Here is a 20,623-nt window from a genome sequence, read left to right as displayed (position 1 = left end):
GGCCTGGAGCTCAAGATTATTTAAAATTAAATAACTTTTCCTGTCATAATATTGAACCGCAAATTATCTTTATCTTTTAAGACGTTTTCGTCATTTATAAAATAAAACGAAACAAATTAAAAAGGCTTTTATATGTTATATGTGGCAACAAGAAATAACAACCAAAGACAATTTTCAGGAAAATGCTTTTAAAGATAATATTGTTGAATGAAACCGGCGATCTCATCGTACGGCACCTGTTAACCCAATTTCGTCCTAAATCGACTTTGGTTGTTGCTATAGATATGACGATTTTTGACGATTTTTTGGGCGGCGATTGACGACTTGGAAAAAATATATGGCAACGCTGATTGTATGGCGTATAGTCATATTCAAAATAAATTGGCTCGTAGTCATAGTCGTAATAAAAGAGGGTACTAGTCTATTTGAGGGGTCGACCGCTAATACGCTACCAGTATTAATAATCCGAAGGCGGAAAAGAAAAATTTTAACTCATTCAAAAGATATTTACGAAAAACCGAAAAATTACCCACGGGTTCTTCGGAAACCGGGGGTGGTATCAGTACTTTTTTGCAGAATACCTTTCTGCATTGGCGGCCTTCGGTCTGTCATAATCCAATTAAACACTATTTTATCTATAAAAAAGTACTTTAAATTTAAAATGACATTAGCGCGATTTTAATTTATTAAACTAGGTTTTAAGTTGGTGGTCTGCTGTCAAAAGTTGCGAGAAATTAAAAAATTTTCTATATAAACCCGAGGAACTTAAATGCAAGTGAAACAAGTAAGGAAGGCTAAGTTCGGGTGTAACCGAACATTACATACTCAGTTGAGAGCTGTGGAGACAAAATAAGGGAAAATCACCATGTTGTAAAAAGAACCTAGGGTAACCCTGGAATGTGTTTGTATGACATGTGTATCAAATGGAAGGTATTAAAGAGTATTTTAAGAGGAAGTGGGCCATAGTTCTATAGATGGACGCCATTTAGGGATATCGCCATAAAGGTGGACCAGGCCTGACTCTAGGATTTGTTTGTACGATATGGGTATCAAATGAAATGTGTTAATGATAATTTTAAAAGGGAGTGGGCCTAAGTTCTATAGGTGGACGCCTCTTCGAGATATCGCCATAAAGGTGGACCAGGGGTGACTCTAGAATTTATTTTGTACGATATGAGTATCAAATGAAAGTTATTAATGAGTATTTTAAAAGGGCGTGGGCCTAAGTTCTATAGATGGACGCCTTTTCGAGATATCGCCATAAAGGTGGACCAGGGGTGACTCTAGAATGCGTTTGTACAATATGGGTATCAAACGAAAGGTGCTAATAAGTGTTTTAATAGGGAGTAGGCCTTAGTTCTATGGGTGGACGCCCTTTCGGGATATCGCCATAAACGTGGACCAGTGGTGACTCTAGAATACGTTTGTACAATATGGGTATCAAATGAAATATGTTAATGAGTATTTTAAAAGGGCGTGGGTCTTAGTTCTACAGGTGGACGCCTTTTCGAGATATCGCCATAAAGGTGGACAAGGGGTGACTCTAGAATTTGTTTTTACGATATGGGTATCAAATGAAAGGTGTTAGTGAGTATTTTAAAAGGGCGTGGGCCTTAGTTCTATAGGTGGACGCATTTTCAAGATATCGCCATAAAGGTGGACCAGGGGTGACTCTAGAATTTGTTTGTACGATATGGGTATCAGATAAAAGGTGTTAATGGATATTTTAAAAAGGAGTGGGCCTTAGTTCTATATGTGGACGCCTTTTCGAGATATCGCCATAAACGTGGACCAGGGGTGACTCTAGAATGTGTTTGTTCGATATGGGTAGCAAATTAAAGGTATTAATGAGGGTTTTAAAAGGGAGTAGCCCTTAGTTGTATATGTGAAGGCGTTTTCGAGATATCTACCAAAATGTGGACCAGGGTGATCCAGAACATCATCTGTCGGTTACCGCTAATTTATTTATATATGTAATACCACGTACAGTATTCCTTCCAAGATTCCAAGGGCTTTTGATTTCGCGCTGCAAAACTTTTTCATTTTCTTCTACTTAATATGGTAGGTGTCACATGCATTTTACCAAGTTTGTTTCTAAAGTTATATTTTGCGTCAATAGACCAATACAATTACCATGTTTCATCCTTTTTTTCGTATTTGGTATATAATTATGGCATTTTTTTCATTTTTCGTAATTTTCCATATCGATAATCGGATTTCGGCCATTTTTTACACTAATACAAAGTGAGTTCAGATAAGTAAGTGAACTGAGTTTAGTAAAGATACATCGATTTTTGCTCAAGTTATCGTGTTAACGGCCAAGCGGAAGGACAGACGGTCGACTGTGTATAAAAACTGGGCGTGGTTTCAACCGATTTCGCCCTTTTTCACAGAAAACAGTTACCGTCCTAGAATCTAAGCCTCTACCAAATTTCACAAGGATTGGTAAATTTTTGTTCGACTTATGGCATTAAAAGGATCCTAGACAAATTAAATGAAAAAGGGCGGAGCCACGCCCATTTTGAAATTTTCTTTTATTTTTGTATTTTGTTGCAACATATCATTACTGGAGTTGAATGTTGACATAATTTACTTATATACTGTAAAGATATTAACTTTTCTTTTAAAATTTGAATTAAAAGAAAACATTTTTTAAAAAGTGGGCGCGGTCGTTCCCCGATTTTGCTAGTTTTTATTAAGCAGACATACAGTAATAAAAGAAACGTTCCTGCCAAATTTCATCATGATATCTTCAACGACTGCCAAATTACAGCTTGCAAAACTTCTAAATTACCTTCTTTTAAAAGTGGGCGGTGCCACGCCCATTGTCCAAAATTTTACTAGAGTTCTATTTTGCGTCATAAGTTCAACTCACCTAACAAGTTTCATCGCTTAATCCGTATTTGGTAATGAATTATCGCACTTTTTCGATTTTTCGAAATTTTCGATATCGAAAAAGTGGGCGCGGTTATTGTCCGATATCGTTCATTTTAAATAGCGATCTGAGATGTGTGCCCAGGAACCTGCGTACCAAATTTCATCAAGATACTTCAAAATTTACTCAAGTTATCGTGTTAACGGACAGACGGACGGACGGACGGACATGGCTCAATCGAATTTTTTTTCGATACTGATGATTTTGATATATGGAAGTATATATCTATCTCGATTCCTTTATACCTGTACAACCAACCGTTATCCAATCAAAGTTAATATACTCTGTGAGCTCTGCTCAACTGAGTATAAAAAGACTTCCCTGACACGCAAATATACGTCAGGAATTAATTTATTATCGCTAGAGTGTGTATTAATATGTTTGTGATGAAAATTACACAATTTCAAAATGTGCGAGGGTTACTTGGCTCCACATATGCGAAATCTTTAATTAAGATTATTCCACATTCACAGATATTTATGAGTTTTGATATTTTAGTATCTTTTGAGGAAAAAGTAGCATTCTATATTGATTTTGGCATTAAATATAGAAATAAGTATTCAGTGATCGATTTTTAATACGGCCAACCATGGCGAAACGATACAAGGTGGCAGCATGGGACAGCTGATTATAAACTTTTTTTATTTGATTTGATACTTCAACTTCCGGCGCAGTACGATTTTGACATTTGTCCATCGAATTTACAAAAACAAAGTACATGGAGGTTGGGTTAGGTTGAACTGGCCTGTCCATGAGGACCTGACATAGTCTGCATAAGTCCGTAGTGTTACCACAAGTTTGTTTTAACGACCAAACTGAAAAACCCTATCAAAAACAGGACCTATGTTATAAAATAACTCCGTCCTCTAGGCAAATACTAGAAGCTTCCTAGGATCTAAGCCGCTTGCTGCTTCTAGATCTGACAGCTGTATCACTCCTAATAGCTGGAGTCTTAGCCTGGCAAGCGCAGGGCAAGAGCACAAAACGTGCTCGATCGTTTCCTCCTCCAGCCCGCACTTCCTACATCTGCTATCACTGACCAAGCCTAATTTAAAGGCATGTGACATCAGAAGGCAGTGTCCAGTCAGAATATCAGTCATGAGTTTACAGTCCTCTCTTTTTAATCATAGAAGCAAATTTGTTAGTCTAAGGTTGTAAGACCTACACATAATCTTAGACATTTTACAGCCCGCGCTTGAACCCACGCCTTTCCTGCTTGGTCGATCATGTGCACCTCTCGCCTTCGCTTAATTTCGCCCAGTCTAATTGGGACGTCTACGGAGCAAGTTTCAAGGGATGCGACCTTTTTAGATAATTCATCCGCTTTTCATTCCGATCTATTCCCATATGCCCTGGGACCCAATTTAGATGTATGTTTCTCCTTGTCCCGATTCTCTCCAGGGACTGCTTACACTCTAACATGCATTTAGATGCTGTGGTATGCGAGATTATTGCCTTAATTGCTGCTTGAATGTCAATATAAAAGTTAACACGATTGCAACTTGGTATATTTTCTTCCAGGGTTTCTACTACTTTGGTTACGGCTACTATTTCCGCTTGGAAAACGCTACAGTAATCCGGCAGCCTGTAGGATCAGCACAGTATACCGCAGACCCTACTCCTTCCACTACTTTGGAGCCATCTGTGTACACATGTATCGCCTCGTCCGCCATTTGAGCACCCTTGCGCCAACCGTCCACCTCTATTGTGGCCTCAAGATCGCCCTCGTAGTGCAGATAGGGGATCAGGTAGTCTATTCGTCTTGCGATTGATGACGCTATACTACTATGGCCGTATGGTCGGCGCTCAACTGCCCCGAGGCACCGAGCCTGTTTGCAGTTGTTAACGCTATGTTTTTTTGCTACCAGGTCTACAGGTGGAATGTGCAGAATTGCATACAGTGCAGCTGTCAGGTTGTTTTCAGGGCTCCCGTAATGCTAAGCATTGATAGTCTGCATACCCCTTCTAAGTTTTTGAGGTAGGTTGATTTTTGTGTGGCTTTCCACCAAACAAGAACTCCATAGTACAGGATAGGGCTTACAATCGCTGTAAAAACCCAATGAGAAAGAGAGGGCGATAAGCCTCAGGTACACCCCAGCATTCTTTTACATGCATAAAGTGCCGTTGAAGCCTTCTTCACCCTCTCCTCTACGTTGAGTTTCCATGACAACTTACTATCTAGGATGATTCCTAGATACTTTGTGCAAAGTTTCTCCTGTAAGGTCACCCCTCCTAACTTGGGCCAGGTCCAATTTGGGACCTTGTACCTCTTTTTAAACAAGACCATATCCGTCTTCTCCGCATTGACTTTTAACCCGACATTAGATGTCTAGGTATGAATATCCCGAAGCGCCCGATCCATCAAAGAGCTAATCGTTGGAAGGCACTTTCCACTTATGACAATTGCAACGTCATCCGCGTAAGCCGTAAGTTTTACGGGTCCCTTATCAAATTTCCTGAACAGTTGGTTGATGACCAGCATCCACTGCAGAGGTGATAGCGCCCCTCCATGCGGCATTCCCCTGTCCACTGATTTCGCGGCCTCGTAGAATCCCCATTGTGATGTAATCTTCCTGCAATTTAACATGCAGCCGATCCATCTGGTTAAGGCTGGATGTACTTTAATGTAATTAAGACCATCCATAATAGCCCATTTAGAGACATTATTGTCTAAGAAGACTCCTAGAGCATATCCCTTATATTCCAGGGCTTTCTACGCGCTTATTATCACCCTATGCAATGCGGTGTTTACCGAATTACCTTTGGTGTACGCATGTTGTGTTGTGGAGAGCAGCTTTTCATCCACCGCCGTACTTGAGACTTGTAGCATGGCCGGGAATATACCATCTGGGCCCGGCGATTTAAACTTAGAAAACGTCTTCGCTGCCCACTCCATCTTGGTATCGGTCACCAAGCCTGGCACTACCCGCTCCGTGATCGAAGTGCGAGTGCTGTCTGCTGGCTCTTCTAAACCATCTCCCGATGGGAAATTTGTATCGAGAAGCACCTCTAGGGGCTCCTCACTATTACGCGACCATTCCCCGTTCTCTTTGTTTATTAGTCCCTGGACTATATTTCCATTTGCTAGGACTTTTCTCAACCATGCTGTTTCGCTGGAGCACTCTATGTTCATGAGATTCTCTTCGCCCTGGAAATTTCACGCTTGTAGATCCTCAGTAGATCCCTGTACTCGTCCGGACACGCATCAATTTCCGCGGTCTTTGCTAGCTTAAACATTTCTTTTACCTGTCTTCTTAGAAGACTCAGCTCATTGCTCCACCATGGCGGCTTTGCTTTTTCTCTGAATCTTCTTAGAGGGCAAGCTTTGTTATACGCAGTCATAAGCGTCCTAGTTAGGAATTCATTAGACTCCTCCAGTTCTTCCACATTGGCAGCCTCTTTGGGTTGTCCCAGTTTCGTTTCTACCTGTTTCTGGAATTTAGTCCAGTTTTTTGACCTAGGGTTTCTAAAGGTTCCTCCCTTCTCTACTTTCTTTAGGGGGATGCTGAAGCTGATATACGCATGGTCGGAGAAGGATGGTCTATCAAGAACCATCCAATCATACCTTGATATATCACATTGCTGGATGTTGGACCAATGTATGTAGGGACATTTGAAAGCCTGATATTTGTTGATCTTAAATATGTAGACCATCGGCACTTGGTAAAGTATCGGGGAAAAGTATTGAGGTAATTACGCTTCATTTTCACTTAAATTTTCACTCCAATTATCATTCCAATTTCCACAACAATTGAGGGCTGTGGTCAACCGTTTCTTCTCATAGACCTTTTTGCAACGCGCACATGCCTCAACAATATCTTCGCAAAGCAGTTCGTCCACTGCTGTCACCAACATACTCACCCGATTTCTCAATATCTTCCGTCAATTCCCACTACATTTTTGGATGTGTCCATCCATTCTTCGAAAGCATCCTTTCAGGCATTCTTTCTTAACGTAGCCTAAGGCAGCTTCAAACATCTCAAAAGACAATATGAGCACTGGCCCACTCATACATTTATCGATTATTTTTAGCTGACGATAGGCATTCGTTTCTTCATTTCAGCACCGTTTTTTCTCCGATTGTTACAATTATGGGATGTAGTCAACCTTTTCGTCTGCCACTCAGGGTCAGTTTTCAATTATTGAGGTTTACCGAGACAAGCAAGAGACCGAATTCCCCTGGTTTGAACTCCCAGGGAAAAACTGTATTGTCTACTCAGAGCAAGTCTATAAGTAAACTCTTAGGGGTGAAACCACAGCCCACGCGATTATCTCACAAGGGAGCCGAACCCAATGACAGGAGGTGAGACCTGAATACAAGCATCACGCGATGCAGTGTATGAGGTCACAAATGGCTTTTCCTGCTCCCCACGAGTACAGTTATTAACGACCGTGGTGGGGTCGCGCGGGTGATACGCCGCGTCCACTGTGCTCCCTTTCGAGAAAAAACACCTTACTCATGGATATTATGATCGCCTTTTACGATCGATATACTTACCGTAGGTATATTTTTGACCCCTAGCCCTCAGGGGGAACATAGAGCGAACAATTGGAATTTTAACAAGTAAGGAAGGCCAAATTCGGGTGTAACCGAACATTACATACTCAGCTGAGAGCTTTGGAGACAAAATAAGGGAAAATCACCATTTAGCAAATTGAACCTAGGGTAACCCAGTAATGTGTTTGTATGACATGTGTATCAAGGTGTTAATGATTATTTAAAACGTAGTGGGCCTTATTTCTATAGGTGGACGCCTTTTCGAGATATCGCAATAAGGGTGGACCAGGGGTGACTCTAGAATGTGTTTGTACGATATGGGTATCAAATATAAATGTATTAATGAGGGCTTTAAAAGGGAGTGGCCCTTAGTTGTAATGTGAAGGCGTTTTCGAGATATCGACCAAAATGTGGACCAGGGTGACCCAGAACATCTTCTGTAGGGTACCGCTAATTTATTTATATATGTCATACCACGAACAGTATTCCTGCCAAGATTCCAAGGGCTTTTGAGTTCGCCCTGCAGAACTTTTTCATTTTCTTCTACTTAATATGGTAGGTGTCACACCCATTTTACAAAGTTTTTTCTAAAGTTATATTTTGCGTTAATAAACCAATCCAATTACCATGTTTCATCTCTTTTTTCATATTTGGTATAGAATTATGGCATTTTTTTCATTTTTATATCAAGAAGAATTTCTGAGCTCTAGGCCACACATATATATTAATAATAAAAAATCAATTAATTATACCATATATGTTGTATTTATTTATTGTGTATTTTTCGTAATTTTCGATATCGGAAAAGTGGACGTGGTCATAGTCGGATTTCGGCCATATTTTACACCAAGATAAAGTGACATCAGATAAGTACGTGAACTAAGTTTAGTTAAGATATATCGTTTCTTGCGCAAGTTATCGTGTTAACGGCTGAGCGGAAGGGCAGACGGTCGACTGTGTATAAAACCTGGGCGTGGCTTCAACTGTTTTCGCCCATTTTCACAGAAAACAGTTATCGTCATAGAATCTATGTCCCAATCAAATTTCACAAGCATTGGTAAATTTTTGTTCGACTTATGGCATTAAAAGTATTCTAGGCGAATTAAATGAAAAATGGCGGAGTTACGCCCATTTTGAAATTTTCTTTTATATATGTATTTTGTTGCACCATATCATTACTGGAGTCGAATGTTGACATAATTTACTTTTATACTGTAAAGATTTTTTTGTTAAAATTTAACTTAAAAAAATTTTTTTTTTAAAGTGGGCGTGTTCGTCCTCCGATTTCGCTAATTTTTATTAAGCAGACATACAGTAATAAAAGAAACGAGCCTACCAAATTTCATCTTGATATTTTCAACGACTGCCAAATTACAGCTTGCAAAACTTTTAAATTACCTTCTTTTAAAAGTGGGCGGTGCCAAGCCCATTGTCCAAAATTTTTCTAATTTTCTATTTTGCGTCATAAGGTCAACGCACCTACCAAGTTTTATCGCTTTATCCGTCTTTGGTAATGAATTATCGCACTTTTTCGGTTTTTCGAAATTTTCGATATCGATTTCGTTCATTTTAAATAGCGATCTGAGATGAGCGCCCAGGAACCTACATACCAAATTTCATCAAGATACCTCAAAATTTACTCAAGTTATCGTGTTTACGGACGGACGGACATGGCTAAATGAATTTCTTTTTTCACCCAGATCATTTTGATATATAGAAGTCTATATCTATCTCGATTAGTTTATGCCGTTACGGATTACCGTTATGCGAACAAAGTTAATATACTCTGTGAGCTCTGCTCAGCTGAGTATAAAAATAGGTTTAGATGCATGTTGCAGGCAAGAGCCCTTCACTACACACCAGAAAAAGCAACACAAATTATGAGCGTGTGTGCGGCTTTGCACAATATTTGCATATTTTACAAAGTAGAAATTTCTGTAGAAGGTTATCTAATAAAGAGCACAAACATGATATCACATTCGCCGAAATTGAATCTACAACCAACTCGGAAGCAGAAGGAATCAGAAACCAAATATTGCGAATTTTGTAGATACTTCATTTTAATTTATTTTGTTGATTTTCCGACAGGGTGGATAAATGATGTATATTGGAACGATTTTCTGTCATCCCTTGTGAAAATTTGGTTTTGAGACAAACCGGTTTCGGCGTTGTGCCATCATCAGTGTCGAGTTTCGTTCTCTTGGAGAACGGAAAGGACAGACGCAGTGCGCAAACCTCTTGAGCCACCTTATTCTGGGCCCTACGAGGTGGTGAAGCCTTCAATTGATCATGTTTATGTAATCAAAATCGACGGAAAAGAGGTTGCAGTCTCAACGGAGCGCCTTAAGCCTGCATTTATCATCGATGATTCGTATGTCACAGGAGTGTGAAGCCGCTTAGGACATATGATCGCTCAAAAAGACTAAAGTTCGCTCCCGGCCTGGTCACTGGAAGGGGGGCAGATGTGGCGGCTCACACCGCCATTTATCCGTGAAGTCACGAAACTGACATGAAATGTTCATGTAAACAGCTGATGCAATTTGCGGATTTTATTGTATTGTATTTGATTTGTGTTTGTATGTGTATGAATTTCTAGAATCTTCGTGGAATAGTAAAATGATTGTTCATTCTTGTTTGTAAATCCAACATATTAGGAAAATTAATTTTAATTTGGGAATCTTTCAATCCATTTTTAACTAACTTCCCGGTTACCTAGAGACTTTTAACTTAGCACATAGTTCGAGACCCGGTGACAATACAATTTATAGAAAACAAAGATCCACTAGGTGGCGTCCTAATTGAGATAACTACAAATCCCTGAAAAACGAGGGGAATCTTGCGATCGATTTTTGAGTAACTTGCCGGTGAGCTAGAGACATGAAACTTGGGCCGTGGGTCAGAACCCGGTGACAATGCAGCATTTGATCAAAAAAATTCGTTAGGTGGCACGCGGATCGAGATATTAAGAAAACAAATTTTCATTTGGGAATTTTTCAATCCATTTTTAACTAACTTCCCGGCGACCTAGATACTTGCAACTTGGTACACAGTTCGAGGCTTGGTAACAATACAATTTACAGAAAACAAAATTCCGCTAGGTGGGGCGCTAAGTGAGATAACTACAAATCCTTGAATATCGAGGGGCATCTTGGAATTGATTTTTGAGTAACTTCCCCGTGAGCTGGAGATATGAAATTTTAGCCGAAAGTCAGAACCCGATGAAGATTTTATCAAAAAAAAAAAAAAAACGCTAGGTGGCCCATGGATCGAGATATTAAGAAGAACGAAAATCGACACTGATGATGCCACAACGCCGAAACCGGTTTGTCTCAAAACCAAATTTGACAAGGGATGGCGGAAAATCGTTTCAATATACATCATACTTCATTTTATTGAAATAAAAAATTCATATACATATAGTATATATATAAAAAATATTTGGTAAATTCATTGTTGATTCTTAAAAGCTAAAGATTTTGACGACTTATGGTCTAGAACAAATCAACCTAATGCTGTCACAGAAACAACCAAGCGTAAATGGTCGTGGATTGGTCACACTCTCAGAAGACCTCCAATAAATATAGCCAGACAAGCATTGCGATGGAATCTACAAGGAAGCCGACGATCTGGTGCACCTGCGAAAACTTGGCGCAGAACTGTGGATAAAGAACTCGAATACGCAGGATACACGTGGAAACACATCACAAGAACTGCACCTAACAGAATAAGATTTAAGTCGGTGGTCGAGGCCCTATGCTCCAATAGGAGTTGAGGATGATGATGAAAGATTTTCAGTTTTCATAATGTAATACTTAAAAGCTAACAGTTTTAAATTCTATTTTAAACTAGCTATAAAAAATTTCACTTCAATTTCATAATTGTTTAAAACAAAAAACAAGAAATTCAGGTATTGTTCAGGGGGTCTATTCCCTAACTGTGAAAAACTGAAAAATGTACATTTATTGAAAACTCATTTGCATACAAAATTTACACTTTAAATTTTCATGCGATTCTGTAAAGTATTGTGCACATTGTTTTGCTGAATGAGCGCTGAATGTAAAGTCATATGTCAGTGAGAAAATGTTTAACAAACACCATGAAAAGAAAAAAGTTATTCTGCAGCGCATATGAATTTTGAATGTCACAATAGTGTACACTGGCTGTCAAGAAAACTCACGAGGTTTTTTGTTTATATTTGTAACTTATAGTTTTTAGTGTTACCGAGTCTTTCAGAGGCAGTGGCTTCTTAAGCGTCCAGATCTAAAACCGCTCAGCTACAGAGAAACTCATCAGTTTGGAACTATAGGTTCACAAATACAATAGATCAAAAGTATACATATGATTTTTTGATTATTAAGAGAAGATAGAACCGTTTTTTTATGGCAAAGATCGAGTCCTAAACATGAATTATTCTCGAGTGAGGGTTATAATCTTTACACAAACATAGAAATGGTTCGTTTAGTTGGAAATTGCTTCTGTCTTGCTTAAGAATTTTAGGTTTATAATGCCTGGAAACTCGGCATGGAACATTAAAGTTTATTTCGTTCAAAAGAAATGGGCTAGAAATCGATCCATTTAATAATTAAGCTATAATTATTACACCTAGCATTTCTCTACGACTTGCGATTAGGAAGATTTATTAGTTTTAACCGATTAGTGTAAGGAGGAAGATTATACGAAGAGTCCCATTTATCAGTGAGTTTTCTTGTTCACAGTTTTGCTTTACAGAATCAGAATTTCAAAGTTTACACCAATTTTTTGTGTACACTTTAAAACTCACAGATAGGGAATAGGGCCCTAGCACTTAAAGCTTAAATTTGAGAGAGTCCTATTTTTTTCATTTAAATAGCACTTTGTTTGATCTCTTTCGTTGTTTTCAGCATCTTTTCTTCTCATTTTTTTGATTTGTTACCCGCTCTTGCAGTAATTTGAGCCTAAGTTCTCACCATTGTTGCCAGGTTAGCCTTTTCGAGGCTAGATTTAGCGTTTTTTTCCTTTAGCCTCGAAATTTTGGGTTTAGCTTCGTGACTTTTTTCTAGTCTTTTTTACTCCGAAATTATTTTTTATAATTTCTAAAATAAAATTATTTCAATAGTTCCTTAGAACACCTTGTACATAAGCAACGCCGGGGAATATTTTATATGGGAGCGTGTCATTATTCTGTATTACAAAATTCTGGGTGACAAAATTCTGTAAATTGCAAAAAAATTCTGCTTGAACAAAATTCTGCTTTTTAAAATTCTGCTTTTTCAAAATTCTGCATGTTTAATGCGACATCAGCGTGGCGGTAGCCACGGTTATACCACACACCCGAACTTGGCATGGCGTAGCCCAGGGCTATCTATATATATAAAAATAAGTGTACATTTTGATTGTCACTCCATAAATCGAGAAATGATAGAAAGATTGCCATGAAATTTTCAGGAAAGATACAGGAAGGAGAGATGATGGTTAGTTGATTTTGAAATCCCATATCAGTTTAGCCATTCTTGAGTTATGATTTTTTTTTAGAAAAAATTCAAAACTTGAAAATTTGGTATATAAATTTGCCTATATTAGTATTTACGTTCCTTTTTTCCGGGAAGTTAACCAGAGACGGACTGGGACTGGGATTAGAACTAGGACCGGGACTGAGACTCGGAGTGGGACTGGGACTGGGACTGGAACAAAATACATACCACCCTCTGGGACAGGCAATAAGGGATGAAGAAGAATGAGAAGAAGGTGAGAGAAGAGAAAAGGGAGAAGTAGAAGGATACTGAGAAAGAAATAGAATGAGACGAATATGGAGATAGATGAAGCGAAAAAGACAGGAGGAGTGAATAAAAGGATCAGGAAAAAGTGAACCCTTTTATATAAATAATTAGTTTGTAATATTTTTTGTATGTATGTATATACACATGCAATAGGGTGATTCAAAAGTAAAAAATTTTGGAATTTTCATAGAGAACGTTCGGATTCTTGAAGATAGCTGGAAAAATAGCCCCCTGTTAAAATTTGGACTTTTTTGAAGGACATTTAGAGGTCGCTCAACACCATTTTATATTTTTCAGAAAATGAGAATTTTAAAAGCAATCCTTTAGAAAAGTAATCATATTTTCATCATTTCCTTATGGATGTGGCTGAAACTTTGCAAATATATTGCATAATAATGTAGTGGAGGAATGGGATAAAAAAATCCTATAAAAAAAATCCTATAGGTTATTAATAATCACTTGTATTAACTAGTTAATTAGCATGTTTTGTCTTTGAAGCAATTGGTATTTGCAATGTTTTTTTTTTCGTTCTTAACCAGAAAACGCATACTAAATCCTTCAAAGATTACTTTAAAAATCATTTTTATAGCCGCTCGTATCATTAAGGACCAAAATCATCAATTAAAAAAAAATCACCTCATTAGCATCACTCATACGCCCCGTTGATTCCATATTTTTTCACAACTATGTATGTGACAAGTACAAAAAATTATTTATTCTGCATAAAACCACTTACCATTCCATAAAGAAAGAACAATAACAAATTAAACAAAACAAGTTGTGGCAAATTTTTTATGAGTCTGTCACGCTCGTGTGTTTATTGCATGAAACATAATAAAAAGCGAACCTTATGATTGGTGTATTATTTTGATCACGTCTTCTTTATTTGCCCTTGGTAACATCTTTTGATGGTTGCGTACAGTCAAAAATAGCGCTTGATGCGGCTCTTCGGATTTTGAAATTGTATTGTTAAGTCTTTGAACGAGTGCGACTCCACGTTCAGCGGGATCGTTCACAACTTTTAAATTTGCTACAATTTTTTTAAGTGTTTCATAGTAATTTTTTGGCCAGTATCTTGCATTTAAACTTAAGAAGCTTATATCCTCAATTCCAAGTATTTTAAAAAAGTTTTTGCTGTTAGCAGAAACGAAGTTTTCTAACTTAAGGGCTTTAATGCTATTCATATTTATTTCAGCCCGTACCTTTCTATTACTTATCACTTTGTCTTCTTGAGTGGATTCATCATTTAATATTTTAGCAATTTTGTTTTTTGTTGCAACACATACTTGTTCGTCAAATAACGAAAGGCAGATGGCTTCCAATACTTTTTTAAGCATGCAGCTTTTTCAAAAATATCAGGTCGTTTCGCGGTGCTTCGATTGTAACTGGCGCATTGTACCATCCAAACACATATACAGTTGCAACAAACATACTAATTCGCTTAACGTAATTTCTTTCATTATCAGACATGGCAAATTCGTTGCGAAAAATTTAAATCTTTAGCGCGTAAATAGCCTTTGCCATCCATCTTGCGCGGTGCATAGCTCCAGGAATCCTAAACTTTGGGTTTTTCAAACTACCTGTAAAAACAAGGACCAACTCCAAGAGTTCCTTATAATCGTTACGCGGTTAAACCAAGAGTAGCTTTTCGGAAACAAATTGGTTGACTTCGTGGCAGTTATGTGTTATGTATGTAGCCACATCTAGATCACTTGATCCACTCTCAAAATTATTTTTGTCTAAATTGCCCCACGATTCTTTGAATCGTTTGAAAATAGAGGGCTCTGGTCCAGCGGATGGACCAAAACATACGGAAAAGACATCCTCTATTACGAGCTCAAATACGTGATCCCGACAAGCAAAAAATAGTAAGTCTCTTTTTAATTTATTTTGTAGACTAACGCAGGCCCCATTCTTCAGCCCTGTATTAGAACTTGTTGTGTCAAAACACATAACACGGGTCAAATCTGCGATATTCCACTCAATTAAATGTTCAAAAAGTGCTTTGGTAATTTGATCACCTGTTCCGTAGTTCAGTGCTGGTATACCTAACAGCTGTTCATCTCCGGTTGCAGTTGATACCACAATTGGCAGTTTTTCAACTTTTTTGATACCTTAAAAATTATGAAATATGTGTAGCAGCTGCAATGTTAAATATTATAACTATTACATACCATTACGGCCACCGTGGTGTGATGGTAGCGTGCTCCGCCTACCGCACCTTATGCCATGGGTTCACACCCCGGGCAAGCAACATCAAAATTTTAGAAATAAGGTTTTTCAATTAGAAGAAAATAGTTCTAAGCGGGGTCGCCCCTCGGCAGTGTTTGGCAAGCGCTCCGAGTGTATTTCTGCCGTGAAAACTCTCAGCGAAAACTCATCTGCCTTGCAGATGCCGTTCGGAGTCGGCATAAAACATGTAGGTATCCCGTCCGGCCAATTTGTAGGGAAAATCAAGAGGGGCACGACGCAAATTGGAAGAGAAGCTCGGCCTAAAATCTCTTCGGAGGTTATCGCGCCTTACATTTATTTATTTTATTTACATACCATTGCCTGCTGGTAACAGTTTACCATCCCAGTGAAGCGTGAGTGGACCGACTGGTTTAAAATCTAATCGGATTTTATTTGCTTCCGCTAGCCGTGTTGTTTGCCTAGTTCGACGAATTGAAGAATAGCTAACCGGCTGATTCGATGCACTGTTCCCCAACGCTTCAGTTATTACTGGAAGAAGCATTGCGGCTTTTCTATTACTAACTTTAACTCTGTCTAAAGTAAGAGCAACATTTTGGGTTAGAATCTTTTTATAAGGTGCTTTGTTCTTTAGTTTGAAGTATTTTGAAAGAGCGAACTCAGCTTCGCGGTTTGTATCACTACAAATACTTAACGACGGAGACAGAGATGATTGCTTTAATTCATTGGTGCCTGCCTTGATGTCACACAGATCAACATTTACACTGTCTTCAGTAATAGCATCATATACTGACTTGTGTTCATATTGTAACGAATTTGCTTGCAAATCCTCTTATTTGCCCCTTTTGCTAGGTTCGTATCGCTAAACTGTTGAATAAATAACTCCAATATTGAATAATGGAAAAATGGCCTTTATTAAAATGCTTCACAATAACACTCAAACTGTGCAACGAATAGCTTAATAACCAAACTGATAGCTTAAATGAAACTGACTTACAAAATAATACTGCTATTGCTCGCTAGATATCGTCTTAGTCGTAACTGCTTGACAACTCAAATCAAACTGAATTACTTCTTACTCGCCTGCATCGCTTTTATAGTTTACGCTGCATACTTCTAGGCTCTTCGATTTCCAGAAGTTACTAGTTGTTTCGGCTACAAAATCGCCAGCCATAACTACGTGCACAAATTGTTGCTCTCTCTTGTGACAACTCAGATAAGGTATATGCATGTGTTTGTAGTTTACAGTCTCCCGCACACACATAAGCGTATAAGTAAATTCATCGGTGTGTGACATCTCATCTCTCGCTGCCTTGTATGTAAATGTTGCTCGTCGGAATGTGTACATATGTGTAGACGCAATTATTGATTCGTTTATGTAGATACATAATGATTGAATTATTGATGTGCATTCACGTCACTGCTTAGATCGGCTTAGAGCTGGCAGCACTCCTTAGTTTTGCTAATATTCGTAACACTGCCCTCCACCTAAGTCTGATCGTCCCGATCAGACAAATCTCTTGATCTAAACGCTGCTAGCATCGCCAAATGTACCACTCTTCTACTCCGTGGTTTCTCAATGCTTTGTATGCGGTAGATGGTATCACTGAGCTTCTTCACAATCTTGTACGGGCCTTCCCAACTGCACCGAAATTTGGATGGAACAACTTTCCGCCGGTGAGGGTTGTATAACAGTACCAAATCTCCCGCCAAGAAACTTTTCGAATTATTGTTCTCATGGTACCTGTGTTTCATCGTATCACTCACTACCCTGGTTCGTTCCTTTACACTCTGTTGTTTGGCCGATGAACTACTTCGTAGAGCTTGCGCTGGACGGATTTGCTTTGCATAATCAGTATCGTTCCCACGTTTCCCCACAGTAGTGCGCTCTGGATTGAAACTACCCTCGCATTCCTTCTCGAAAATTCGTTGCTTCATTTTTCTGCGTCTTTTAGGTTTTGTCAATGCCAGTGTTTCTCTCGCAGGTACTTTTGATTTTGATCTATTTGGCCCATTCGATCTATCAACCTTTGCCTTCGACTTCCGTGGCCTTCGTCGAGTCTTCTCCACCAGTACCCGATTACTGCTGAACCCTTTTTCCAAACTAAAGTTAAGTGGCACATCTTGGTTCTCATAACGCATCACCCTTCTCTGCATATCGATCTTGATGTCATGGTCAACCAAGAAATCTACTCCCAATATAACTTCATCAACAATCTCCGCCACAACAAATTTGTGTAGGACCATGACCTTCCCAATCAATACTTCACATATCACTTCTCCCTGAACTTGGTTATACTCGCCAGTGACCGTACGCAACTTTGCTCCAGGTAACGGTTTTACTCTCCTGTTGACCAAGTCAGATCGGATCAAGGAATGAGATGCGCCCGTATCTACAGTCAGTATTCGTTCTTTGCCATCCACATTCCCTCTGACGGTAAGACTGCTTGATTTCCTTCCAATTTGCGACACAGATATCACAGGGCATTCAATAGCTGGATCTAGCTCTCTACCTCTTACTCGCTCTTGCTCATCTCCTCCAGCTTTGCGTTTACGCCCACCCACATTGTTGGAACTATTAAGGCCAAGATCGCAATGACGTGCAATGTGACCGGACTTCCCGCATTTGAAGCATTTGATAACTTTTTCACTCCGCTTTTGCGATACTTTCAGCGCCTCCAATATTGCGTCTACCCACTCCGGCCTTTCTACTTCCACACGGCGTGCTTTGAAAACTGGCTTACACAGAAGCGACGCTGTTTCCTGAATCAGAGCTTGTGACACCGTTTCTGCGAATGTTGGCTTTGGGCTTGCGTATGTAGCCCGCTTCGTTTCCACATCTCGTATGCCATTTATGAAGCTCTGGATTTTCACCCTTTCAGTGTATTCCACGGGTGCGTCCGCATTCGCTAAATGTGCTAGCCTTTCAATATCCGACGCAAACTCTTGCAATGTTTCACCAGGCCTCTGGAAGCGGTTCAGCAACTCCATTTGGTATATCTGTCTCCTATGCTCATTTCCGTATCGTCTCTCTAGAGCGCCCATCAATGCTTCATAACAGTTCCGTTCGCCCTCTGGAATGGTTTGTAAAATCTCAGCTGCAGGCCCTTTCAACGCCATGAACAGTGCAGCAACTTTATCTTCCGAATTCCAGTTGTTCACTGCTGCGGTCTTCTCAAACTGTAGCTTAAAGACCTGGAAAGGAACAGAACCGTCAAAGGATGGTGTTTTTACCTTTGTATTGCTTGCTGAAACAGCTGGGCGGTTTAATTGCAACTCTTGTATACGACCTCTCAAAGCATCCACCTCGGCTTCGATTTTTTCCTCAAACTGCGTTATTTTCTCGTCCATACGTGCTTCGAGTTTTGATGATATACGCGCCTCTTGTGCTTCGAGTTGTACTGTTATGCGTGCCTCTTGTGCTTTCAGTTGTGTCTCCATTTTTGATGTAATCTGTGTCGACATTTCTGACATACGCGTTTCTTGTGCTTCAATCTTGGATGTTATGCGTGTCTCCTGCGATTCCAGTTGAGATGACATTTGTGACGACATTTCTGAAATGCGTGCCTCCTGTGATTCCAGTTGGGATGCCATATATGTCTTCTGTTCTTCCATCTTCGATGTTAAACGTGTCTCCTGCGATTCCAGCTGAGATGCCACTGTCGATGTTTGAGCAGTTATTGCAGCCAATATCACGTTCAAGTCCGTGCTCGTAACTGTCTGCGATGTTTCGCCTTTCTCCTCAATTTTTGTCGTTGTTTCGTCCCCATCAGGATAAAAGACAAACTCGTCCACATCAATTCCTTGCGACTCCATTACCTCTCGTAGCCGTGCTTGAAGTTCGATCTTATTGCCGGTTGTATTTAATCCACGGTTCTCCAACTCCTTTTTCAGTTGCTGGATCTTCAATTCACTGAACTTTGCCATGTCCAAGTTGTATTCCCAATCTTTGGAATTTATTCAACAATTCCTCTTCTGACACCAATTGTAACGAATTTGCTTGCAAATCCTCTTATTTGCCCCTTTTGCTAGGTTCGTATCGCTAAACTGTTGAATAAATAACTCCAATATTGAATAATGGAAAAATGGCCTTTATTAAAATGCTTCACAATAACACTCAAACTGTGCAACGAATAGCTTAATAACCAAACTGATAGCTTAAATGAAACTGACTTTCAAAATAATACTGCTATTGCTCGCTAGATATCGTCTTAGTCGTAACTGCTTGACAACTCAAATCAAACTGAATTACTTCTTACTCGCCTGCATCGCTTTTATAGTTTACGCTGCATACTTCTAGGCTCTTCGATTTCCAGAAGTTACTAGTTGTTTCGGCTACAAAATCGCCAGCCATAACTACGTGCACAAATTGTTGCTCTCTCTTGTGACAACTCAGATAAGGTATATGCATGTGTTTGTAGTTTACAGTCTCCCGCACACACATAAGCGTATAAGTAAATTCATCGGTGTGTGACATCTCATCTCTCGCTGCCTTGTATGTAAATGTTGCTCGTCGGAATGTGTACATATGTGTAGACGCAATTATTGATTCGTTTATGTAGATACATAATGATTGAATTATTGATGTGCATTCACGTCACTGCTTAGATCGGCTTAGAGCTGGCAGCACTCCTTAGTTTTGCTAATATTCGTAACAATATGAATAATTTTGCAAAACATAGATCCGAAGTGGTCGGCACGTTTTAATTTGTTTCCACAAAAAATCTTGAATTTTTTGATTTTTCACATTTTTTGTAGCACTGTTATTTACCACGCTAAATATCTTTTTTATTTTTACTTTGAAATGTTGTTCTTTGTATTTGTCTGTTTCGGACATTCTATTTTTGTTCTTTTTTAACTTTGACCAGATTAGGCACATCACCAACTACTCGGTTTTTTTTTATAATTTATTTAATAATTTGGGAAAAATTTAAACAACGTAACATCAGGACGGACAAGGCGACAGCTGTTTCGGTTATACCTTGTAAATCTCTTCAAAGCCTTTTCTCCCGGGAGTGGGAGTCGAACTCGCACTCCCACGATAGTTTTTCGCTCGTGTTGGTACTCGCAATTTAAAATATAGTTGCAGAACATCTTTCGTTGTATTGTGTGCGCTTTCTTTTAAAGTGCACTTTTTTTTAAATGATAGAAACCGAACAAGGATAGCACATGACTCTGGGCTGGTAAGGTTATATTTGGTAACTTTGATATCACTTTACCGACTAACCATTATGCAATTCAAAA

Source organism: Eurosta solidaginis, chromosome 1 (genome assembly GCF_040869045.1).
Source record: "Eurosta solidaginis isolate ZX-2024a chromosome 1, ASM4086904v1, whole genome shotgun sequence".
Classification (NCBI taxonomy): domain Eukaryota; kingdom Metazoa; phylum Arthropoda; class Insecta; order Diptera; family Tephritidae; genus Eurosta; species Eurosta solidaginis.
Note: the sequence above shows the minus strand (reverse complement) of the source record.